At 41.1% G+C, this 11,103-nt stretch overlaps 1 protein-coding gene across 5 annotated transcripts in view; it reads left to right on the top strand.

Moving 5' to 3' along the window:
• Nucleotides 1-11,103, top strand: part of sanbr (SANT and BTB domain regulator of CSR) — a 54,302-nt gene that overhangs the window by 1,197 nt on the left and 42,002 nt on the right. For 3 of the 5 annotated variants that reach the window (XM_078404736.1, XM_078404735.1, XM_078404732.1), the window contains exon 1: nucleotides 88-621. The exons of the other annotated variants lie outside the window; for them this stretch is intronic. The gene's annotated coding sequence lies outside the window, so the exon portion shown is untranslated. Of the gene's footprint in view, nucleotides 1-87; nucleotides 622-11,103 lie in introns of those variants that run through there. 5 annotated transcript variants of the gene reach the window in all.

The raw sequence follows: 11,103 nt of genomic DNA, 5'->3' as shown, positions 1-11,103 counted from the left end.
CCGCCAATCGAGCGCCTCGCGCACTGTCAGTTGGACCAACGGCCGCCGCTGCTCGCGCTGTCCTCCGCGTTGCCAGGGGAACCCTCGCCTGCCATTGGCAGTAGCGGGGGCCCGCCTGCGCTGCCGGCCTCGCCTCGCCTCGCTGGGCTGGGCTGGGATGGAGGGAGGGCGGTTGGGTCTTCATTCACATCCATGTTTGGTGCGGGGCACACTGGGCGGTAATGGCTGGAACTGACTAGAGCAGCACGAGCCTTTTTTTTAAAACAAAAACAAACACACAAGAAAGAAAGACCCACCAAATGTGTCTTTAGAGGCATGCGGTCTCTTAAAACTGACAGTGTCTTCGCAACATCTCGAGCAGAAAGAACACAGACAGGGGTTTCACTCCCACGCCGGCCGCTTTGGAGGTGAAGCAGGACACGATGTCGCCTGGTCAAATACTGGCTGGAGCGAACAAGTAATATTGTGAGGGAATTGGGATGTACTGTTCGAGTTTCAATTCTACATGATCACTCTTCCGCCGCCCGTAAAGAGTTTTGATGGAGTCGCAGCAATCCAGACTCCTAGTTTAAAATTTTTTTGAAAGATTGCCAGTCCTCCAGTCTACCGGCCGTAGCTCGGGTTAGTATAATGATGACATTGTTTTATGTTCTTGTAGTCTATTTGTTTGTGCAGAATATATCTATGGAGATGTAATTACTCACGTACTTTAAGATCACCATTAAAACATTCATCGATTTAGGCCACGAGTTTAAAAAATGGGATTATAGTTTGCATGTAATCCACGAATCAGCTTTTCTGAAAGTATGAAATTCGTCTAACCTCATTCTTACTCGATATGCGATACAAAAGAAATGAAAGTTGCCACCTCTGAAGGGCATTATAATTTATTTATGTAATACCTTAACCATGGTGGAATCTTCCAAGGAGCTTCACAATATGCTAGTAATCAAAATTTGGTATGAGCCATCTTCAGACGCTGTAAGGGAAATGATGAAAAGCTTAGTCAAAAATATATAGTTCAAAATAAGAAAGAGAGATGAGGTTTTGAACAGAGAATTACAGAGCTTGGGGTCTTTGCAGTTGAATGCACAATTGTCAAGTGGAGAGAGAATAAAATTAGGCAAAATCAAAAAGCCAGAATCTGAAGAATAAATATGTTTTTTTCATGCATGGAGTCCCGCGGTCAGATAAAATAATAAGCTGTAAATCAAAATTTAGGACCAACTTTTCAAACATCATTTTGGCCAGAACACGTTTCCCATTTTTTGTTGATTAGCATATTGCAGCAATTTTGAGTTTTATTCATTGATATTTACTTAATGAAAAGATATGTTGGTAAAGCTTAGACCATTTGTAATTACAAAAAATATTGCAGAAGGAATACTTCCAATGGGAAATCTATTGATACAGATATAGAATTTACAGTTTGCCAAGGATAGGAAGCAGGAAAGTCTTTTCTATGTAACCTAGCAGCACAGTTTGTGGCTGTGTCAATTCTTTAAAAGGGTTTCAATTAGTCCCACAGCCCAGTTTTTACCCCATAATCCTGCAAATTAGTTTGAATCAATTACACATTAAATTGATTTTTTGAAATTTCTTATTATGTCTAATTCAGTGTATCACAGACAATCGCCACTCTCCATTGACAAAAAAAAATTCCTTTGAGTAATTTTGTATATCTTTTGATCTCTGTTTAGCACTCACTGTCAGTGTGGGGAAACAAAAATCTTCTTTCTCTGTCAGACATACTTTGGGTGTCTTCCAATCTTTTATGTTTCAACAAGGTCAATTCCAGTCTCTTTATAACATCTTATTCCTGGTAATCTTGTTAAATGTTTTCTGTACTTTCCCTCTTGCGTGAAATGTGCACACTACTTTCACTGTGGTCTGTCAGGTGATTTGCAAACAAAGGAGTTGGAATACATATGTTCATCTCTGGAGCCTTTTCTATCTTTCAGTGAGGTCATGGCTAATCTGTGGCTTGCCTTGTCCTCCATGTTCCTGGATTATTTCTGGTTTACAAAAATCTGCCACTCAAATTTGAAATTAAAAAAGATATGCCTTTCATTTTTTTGAAAAAAAGTTTAAATCTGTAACAGCATCTAAATGTAAGATTACTTTAATATTTATTCATTGAAGATTTGATTAATTTTGGGGTATATGACCCCGGATTTTAGGCAGAAAGTTTATTTTCCTCCATCTCTAAAAATTACCAACTTTAAAAAAATATCAAACGGAGTTGCCCATTAAACTTTTAAATTCCTCAGAATGCAACTTTGATTTGTATCAACTTTGATTTTATTTTAACTCTTGAGGTGCATGTATCATTTTGGTAAATTATGCACTTCCTCCACAGGCGAGTATAGGTTTTAGCACAAGGTTTAGTTTCTGTGCTGCAGTGTAAAATATTTTGTCTGCCTTTTAACTTCCAATAAACTTTCCTTGTCACCTTGAAGGATCTGATGTTACTCCCTCAGGCCTCTGTTCTTTTACATCCCCTCAGTAAAATATTACTTAGATTATACTGTCTTTCCACTCTGTTTCTCCCAAATTGCTTCAGAGGCTTGGGCTGGAAGGTCAAAATTCAGGCTAGTCTGTGAACAGAGGGCTTCCGCATCGATCTGTGCTGGGACCTCTGATGTTTGTGCTGTATATAAATGCCTTGGACTTAAATGTAGATGGGTTGGATAGTACGTTTGCCGTTGAACTAAGATTTCTGGGGTTACGGACTGTGAGGAAGGCTGTCAAAGTATGCAGCAGAATTGAGATCAGCTATAGAAATGGGAGATGGAGTTTCATCTGAGCAAGTGTGAGGTGGCATTTTGGCAGGTCAAATGTAAGGGGAAAATATACAATTAATGGCAAGAACCTAAACAGCATTGATATACAGAGGGGTCCAATCCAAAAATCGCTGAAGTGGCAACAGAAGTAGATAGTGTAAAGAAGACATGGTATGGGAGGTGGGTAGAGGGGGTGGAATGGCTCTGCTGGTAAGGAATTACATTCAATCCTTGGTAAGAGAAGGCTTTGGATCCTAGTAGAATCCTAATGAATAGAGTTAAGAAACTGCAAAAATAAGAAAACCCTGATGGGAGTTATGTAGAGGCCACTGAATAGTAGCCAGGATGTAGGCATACAAATTACATCAGGAGATACAATCATCATGCAAGAAACGTAATGTTACAGTGGTCATGGGGGATTTCAATATGCAGGAAGACTGGGAAAATCAGGTTGTAACTGGATCCCAAGAGAGGACATTTGTGGAGTGCCTAACAGACGGCTTCTTAGAGCAGTTTGTGGTTGAGCCTACTAGGGAAAAGGCAATTCTGGATTTGGTGTTATGATAAATCGGATATGATTAGGGAATTTAAGGTAAATGAACTCCTAGGACATGGTATCATAGTATGAAAAAATTCAACCTGCAGTTTGAGAGGGAGAAGATGAAATCAGATGTGACAGTATTATTGTTGAGTAAAGATAACTGCGGAGGCATGAGGGAGGAGCTGGCCAAAGTAGGTTGAAAAGGGACTCTAGCAGGAATGAGGGTGGAGCAGCTGTGGCTGGAATTTCTGGGAGTAAATCAGAAGAAGCAGGATCTTTTCATCGCAAAGAGGAAGAAAGCTTCTCAGGAGAATAAGGGGGCCGTGGCTGACAAAGGAAATTAAAGACGGCATAATAGACAATAGGTATAAGAGTAGTCCATTCGGCCCTTCAAGCCAGCACCGCCATTCAATGATGGCTGATCATTCACAATCAGTACTCCATTCCTGCCTTCTCCCCATACCCCCTGACTACGCCATCTTTAAGAGCTCTATCTAGCTCTCTCTTGAAATCATTCAGAGAATTGGCCTCCACTGCCTTCTGAGGTAGAGAATTCCACAGATTTACAACTCACAGATTTTCCTCATCTCCGTTCTAAATGGCCTACCCCTTATTCTTAAACTGTGGCCCCTGGTTCTGGATTCCCCCAACATTGGGAACATGTTTCCTGCCTCTAATGTTTCCAATCCCTTAATAATCTTATATGTTTCAATAAGATCCACTCTCATCCATCTAAATTCCAGCGTTTGCAAGCCTAGTCGCTCCAGTCTATCAACATACGATAGTTCCGCCATTCCGGGAATTAACCTAGTGAACCTACGCTGCACGCCCTCAATAGCAAGAATATTCTTCCTCAAATCTGGAGACCAAAACTGCACACAGTACTCCAGTTGCGGTCTCACTAGGGCCCTGTACAACTGCAGAAGGACCTCTTTGCTCCTATACTCAACTCCTCTTGTCATAAAGGCCATCATGCCATTAGCTTTCTTCACTGCCTGCTGTACCTGCATGCTAACTTTAAGTGGCTGATGAACAAGGACAGCCAAATCTCTGTACTTCCCCATTTCCTAACTTGACACCATTCAGATAATTGCCTTCCTGTTATTTCCACCAAAGTGGATAACCTCACATTTATCCACATTAAACTGCATCTGCCATGCATCTGCCCACTCACACAACCTGTACACGTCACCCTGCATCCTCATAGCATTCTCCTCACAGTTCACACTGTCATCTAGCTTTGTGTCATCTGCAAATTTGCTGATGTTACTTTTAATCCCTTCATCTAAGTCATTAATGTATATTGTGAATAGCTGCCTTCCCAGCACCGAGCCTTGCGGTACCCCACTAGTCACTGCCTGCCATTCTGAAAGGGACCCGTTAATCCCTACTCTTTGTTTCCTGTTTGCCAACCAATTTTTTATCCATGTCAGTACCCTACCCCCAATACCATGTGCTCTAATCTTGCCCACTAATCTCCTATGTGGGACCTTATCAAAGGCTTTCTGAAAGTCCAGGTACACTATATCCACTGGCTCTCCCTTGTCCATTTTCTTAGTTACATCCTCAAAAAATTCCCGAAGATTAGTCAAGCATGATTTTCCCTCCGTAAATCCATGCTGACTCGGAACGATCCTGTTACCGCTATCCAAATGTTCTACAATTTCTTCTTTTATAATTGACACCAGCATCTTCCCCACCACTGATGTCAGGCTAACTGGTCTATAATTTCCCCTTTTCTCTCTCCCTCCTTTCTTAAAAAGTGGGATAGCATTAGCTATCCGCCAATCTACAGGAACTGATCCTGAATCTATAGAACATTGGAAAATGATCACCAATGCGTCCATGGTTTCTAGAGCTACTTCCTTAAGTACCCTGGGATGCAGACCACCAGGCCCTGGGGATTTATCAGCCTTCAGTCCCATCAGTCTACCCAACACCATTTCCTGCCTAATGTGAATTTCCTTCAATTCCTCTGTCACCCTAGCACCTCTATCCACTAGTACATCTGGGAGATTGTTTGTGTCTTCCTTAGTGAAGACAGATTCAAAGTACCTGTTCAACTCTTCTGCCATTTCCTTGTTCCCCATAATAAATTCACCTGCTTCTGTCTTCAAGGGACCCAGATTTGTCTTAACTAATTTTTGTCTTAACTGCTAAAAGAGAAGGCAATAATATTACAAAGATAAGCGGGAAGCTGGAAGATTGGGAAGCTTTTAAAAACCAACAGAAAGCAACTAAAAAGGCAATAACTGGAGAAAAGATAAAAATTGAGGTAAGCTCGTCAATAATATAAAAGAGGATACTAATAACGCTTGAGAAGTAGTAATGGGGAATGAAGAAATGACAGATGAATTGAATAAGTCTTCACAGTGGAAGATGCCAGCAGCATGTTGGAAATTCAATAGAGTTAGGAGGCAGAAGCTGGTGGAGTTGTTATTACTAAGGAGAAGCTGCTTGGGAAGCTGAAAAGTCTGAACGTGGATATGTCACCTGGATCAGATGGACTACACCTCAAGGTTCTGAAAGAGGTAGCTTTAGAGATTGTGGAGGCATTAGTAGTGATCTTTCAAGAATCACTGGAGTCAGGAGTGGTCTCAGAGGAATAGAAAATTGCAAATGTTACTACACTGTTCAAGAAGGGAGTGAGGCAAAAGAGTGGAAACTATAGCCTGGTTTGCTGACTTCAGTGGTTGGGTAGATTTTGGTGTCCATTACTAAGGATGGGAATTCCAAGTAGTTAGAAACACATAATACTGTTTTGGGAAGGGAGATTTTGCCTGGCAAATGTTGGAATTCTTTGAGGAAATAAATAGCAAAGGAGAGTCAGTGAATGTTGTGTACTTGGATTTTCAGAAGGCCTCTGATAAGGTGCCGCACATGAAGCTACTAAGCAAGATGAGAGCCCATGATATTAAAGGAAGATACTAGCATGGATAGAAGGTTGGCTGAATAGCAGGGCAAAGAGTGGGAATAAATTAGGCTTTTTCATGTTGGCTGCCGTTGACTCGAGGTGTTCCTCAGGGTTCATTGTTGGGTCTGCTACTTTTCTCGTTGTATATTTATGATTTGGACGATGGAATTGATGGCTTTGTGGCCAAGTTTGCTGATGATGCAGGTGGAGGGGCTTAGAATGTTTTCTAAGTGGGGAGAGGATTCTGGAATCTAAGGTCCAAAGGGACTTGGGAGTGCTGGTGCAGGATTCCCAAAAGGTTTTGTTGCAGGTTAAATCAGTAGTAAAGAAGGCATTTTTAATTGAATTGGCTCTGCGGTGGGTCTGTCCATTCCAGCTGTCTATGTTGTCATGTTTCTTGAAAATCCTTGTCACTATTTACTATGCCGCCAAGATTTGCATCATTTGCAAACTTCAGAATTGTCTTTCCTTCCAAATCTTTAATACACAACTAGAAAAGCAGTGATGACAATAGGAATTGTAGGGCTCTGTGAATATATCTGTTAATAAAACCAGTCTTGCTCCTATCCCTTGACCAAAACACTGATGAGCCAAAACATTATGACCACTTGCCTAATATGTTGTTGATCCACCGTGTGCTGCCAAAACAGTCAATGCCGACCCGCCGAGGCATGGACTCAACAACACCCCTGAAGGTGTCCTGTGGTATCTGGCACCAAAAGATTAGCAGCAGATCCTTCGAGTCTTGTAGTGTAGGAAAATAACTGCAGATGCTGGTACAAATCGAAGGTATCACAAAATGCTGGAGTAACTCAGCAGGTCAGGCAGTATCTAGGAGAGAGGGAATGGGTGACGTTTCGGGTCGAGACCCTTCTTCTGTCTGAAGAAGGGTCTCGACCCGAAACGTCACCCATTCCCTCTCCTAGATGCTGCCTTACCTGCTGAGTTACTCCAACATTTGTGATACCTACGAGTCCTGTAGGTTGCGAGGTTGAGCCGCCGTGGATCAGATTTGTCGATCCAGCACATCCCACAGATGCTCAATCGGATTGAGATGTGGAGAATTTGGAGACCAGGGCAACACCGTGAACATTTCATCATGTTCCTCAAACCATTCCCGAACAACGTGTGCAGTGTGGCAAGGCGCATTATCCTGCTGACAGAGGCCACTGCCATCAGGGAATACCATTGCCATGAAGGGGTGTACCTGGTCTGCAACGATGTTTAGGTAGGTGACACGTGTCAAATTGACGTCCACATGAATGGCCGGACCCAGTGATTAGATAACTAAAAGTGTTAAAATATTTATAAATCATTTAAAACTATTATGATGATTGCATTCATTTAATAGAATTTAAAATTTTGAATCCAAAAAATGGTTTTAAACTTTGAATCACAATTTCAAATTCCATTACTTTACACTTGTTTTTGATCAAATATTGCTATCCTAATTACACATCAGCACAGTTTGGTCAGAGAGATTAATAATATATAGTTTGTCTTATAATTGATCAGAAGTGCATTATATATTGGCAGCAGTACGGTTCCTTCTTTGGATTATATCATGAATGAATAACCAATAATACTCGGATAACCAAGAACTGCACTTGAGAAACAAGAATAATGGGCAAGAAAATAAGCTTGTGTAAAAATGGAGGGTAAATTTGGGTTGCATTGTGGGGAGTCCCCCAACTCGGCGGCCTCTTGAGAGGTTTATCCAACCTTATGAAACCTATTTCCTTGTTACACTTGTTTATGTATGAGAAATTTTACCCGAGGAAGGAAATATGCGATTTGTTGATTTGAATATGTCGACAGATTACTGAATGATGCCCAGACAACTGGGTTGTTTTAGTGGGTGATTTTAACTTTCCCAATATTGACTGAGATTTGCTGAGACTGCTCAGTACCAAATGCTAAGAGTGGGCAGATTTTGAGGTGTATCCTGGGTTTCTTACAACTGTATGTGGATAGTCCAATCTGAGAAGAAAACATAGACTTGTGTTGGGAAATGATCCTGGCCAAGTGACTGGTGTTTTAGTGGGGAAAACCCTGGGGAAAACACACCATTCTATCCAATCTCTTCTTGTAACTAGAATGTTCTGATCCAGGGAACATCTGAGTGAACCATCTCCCAGTAATCATCCTCTTGTAGCTCTTCTGGGCTCAGTCCTCAGCCGGTGTATCAGTTCTTCAGTTCAGGGACCAGAACTGGACCCAGTACTCCAGGTGTGGCCTCACCAACTCCCTCAGGCACGTGAATTTTCTGCCTTTCCGCGGATTTCTGCATTTTTTAAATCAAATTTCCGCGTTTTTGCATGATTTCTGCGTTTTGCACTTTGCCGAAATCGGATCGAAAAAAGAAAAAAAAAAAGGAAAATAAATGATGTATAGACTTGTAATGACTGTTTTCTTATGACTCTTTCTGTTGCAATGAATAACCTATCATATGCACTAGACAAAGCATGTGTAAAACTGCTGGTAAATGAGTCTAGTCGTATATTTGCTCTAGATTCGGTGAGTGTGCGTTTCAGCAAAAAGTATTGCTTTCCGCATTGCAGCCCCGTATACGTTTTGAGCTGTAAATTATGATTGAGAAGTATTGAAGACTCGCGAGCGAGATGATCAAATCATGCGCTCGATCGGTGTGGTGTATGCTGGTGTGGTTACGAGTGTGTTTCGCCGCATGTATCCTGCATCACCATCTTCACATAGTGCCATCTGCAGTGCAGCAGGGCCTTCACATGCAGAGTTTCGCGAAATGTCTCTTGTGTGTTTGTGCGTGCTAGCTTTGCTTAGATTCTTGAAAGAAAGTCCTGATAGATTATGGCTGCCAGGGATCGTAACTTTGTAGACAGAAGTGATCCACTCGTGAAAACTCACTGGAAGTGGGAATGGCTCGATTTCGTCCACCAAGAAACTGGACAGAAATTATCGGACTGTATAAGACTAATAAAAAAATCTGGCTTCGCTTTGTGTATACTGTGTGACAAAGAAATTAAGTATGGAGGTCGGGGACATGTAGTGCTGGTTAACCATGTTGGAAAAGAGGCACACAAGAAGATACTGCAGCTCAGAAAAACAAACACATTGCTCCCAGGTAAGTTAAGGATAAGCTCTCGTACCTTTCTGCAGCATTATGATTATTTGAAAAAGAATCCATACAAACCATCAAGTATCATCTGAAGAGTGAGAAAAAAACTACCTGTCAGTACTTTGCACGGAAAGATTTCTTGCATGACCCAGTGTAGGAACATGAAACGGGCATTCAAAGAATACCAAGCAGAGAAGGAAAAGGAAAAAGCTGTAGTAGAGATATAAAGAAAAGTTGTTGGGATTACAAAGCCCCCAAATTCAGCCCCCACCTCTAAAGCCCAATCCAAGCTGGACTTGTTATCAACAGCAGCCAAAGCAAAACACAAACACACCATAAAGGTTAAAAAAAAAAGGCATGGAGAAGGAAAAGAATAAATTGACAAATCACTAAGTATAAACATTTTCACAGTCAATAAAAATAATAAAAATGTTATTAGTGTACAGTGACATATTCACATTATTTTGTAACGATTGTTTTTACTTTGAAATGCACTAAAAGAGGTTTGAAACTGGTAGTTTTGTGTGTAAATTTTCAAAAAAATTCCAACTTTCTGACCCCCGCTGTCTGCCTCGTGCAAATGCTTGGCTCTTTTCCTCTTTCTTTTTTTTACCTCACTCACATGCCTGACACTGGGAGCAATTGTTTTGGGTTAAGTCCACATATGACATGTGGGAGTTGATCGATGTTCAGAACTGGCAAGTTCCATTTAGGAGAGTATGGATAAGGATGGCAAAGTAAGGGAACCTTGGATGACAAAAGAGATTGTACATTTGGTTTAAACCAAAAAAATAATGCGTTGAAGGTTGGAGGTTGGAATTGTTGAATATAAAGAAAGGAGGAAAGAACTCAAGCAGGCGATTAGAAGGAATTAAAGGGGCCACTAAATGGGTTTGGTGGGTCAGATGAATGAAAAATCCAAAGTTTTTATACCTATATATTTGAAAATAGGACAAGCAGAGAAAAGGTAGGGCCACATAAGGATAGGAATTTGTACTTGGAGTCTGCGATGTATGCAAAGTATTAAACGAGTACTTTGCATCTATTTTCACCAAGGAGAAGGTCACGGAGGACAGTGTGGATAATAGTCGTTTACAAGGGCAGTTAGAAGTTAGGAAGGAAAAGGTGTTTGGGATCTTGAAGAGCATTAAGGTGGATAATCCCCAGGACCTGATGGATTTATCCTAGGGTATTGAGAATGGCAAGAGAAAAGATTGTGGAAGTTTTGATGAAGATCTTTACGTCTTCTCTTGCCACAAGTCAGGTCCCGGAGGACTGGAGAGTAGCTTATGTTCTTTTTATTTAAGAAAAAATGTAGAGAGAAATTATAGTCCGGTGAGCCTCGCATCAGTGGTAGGGAAACTAATGGATAAGATTCTTTGCAATAGGATTTCCTCCCATTTGGAAGAGAATGGATTAATTAGGGATACTCAGCTTGGCTTTGTACTTGGCGTTGTCCATGTCTTATTAACTTGACCGAGGTTTTTTGAGGAGGTGACGAAGGTGATCGAAGACGGTAGAGTTTGTTTACATGGATTTTTGTAAAGAATTTGATAAAGTCCCTCATGGGAGGCTGACCCAGAAGATTAAAATGCACAGAATTAATAGTGAAATGATCATATGGATTCAGAACTGACTTATTAATAGAAGGCAGAGGGTTGTCGTGGAAAGACAATATTCAGGCTGGAGGTCTGTGACCAGTGGAGTTCCACATGGATCTGTGCTGGGAATGCTGATATAGATAAATAACTTGGACATAAATGTAAACGGA

This window comes from Rhinoraja longicauda, chromosome 9 (genome assembly GCF_053455715.1).
Source record: "Rhinoraja longicauda isolate Sanriku21f chromosome 9, sRhiLon1.1, whole genome shotgun sequence".
Lineage (NCBI taxonomy): Eukaryota > Metazoa > Chordata > Chondrichthyes > Rajiformes > Arhynchobatidae > Rhinoraja > Rhinoraja longicauda.
Note: the sequence above shows the minus strand (reverse complement) of the source record. Positions and strands in the feature narration are given on the sequence as shown.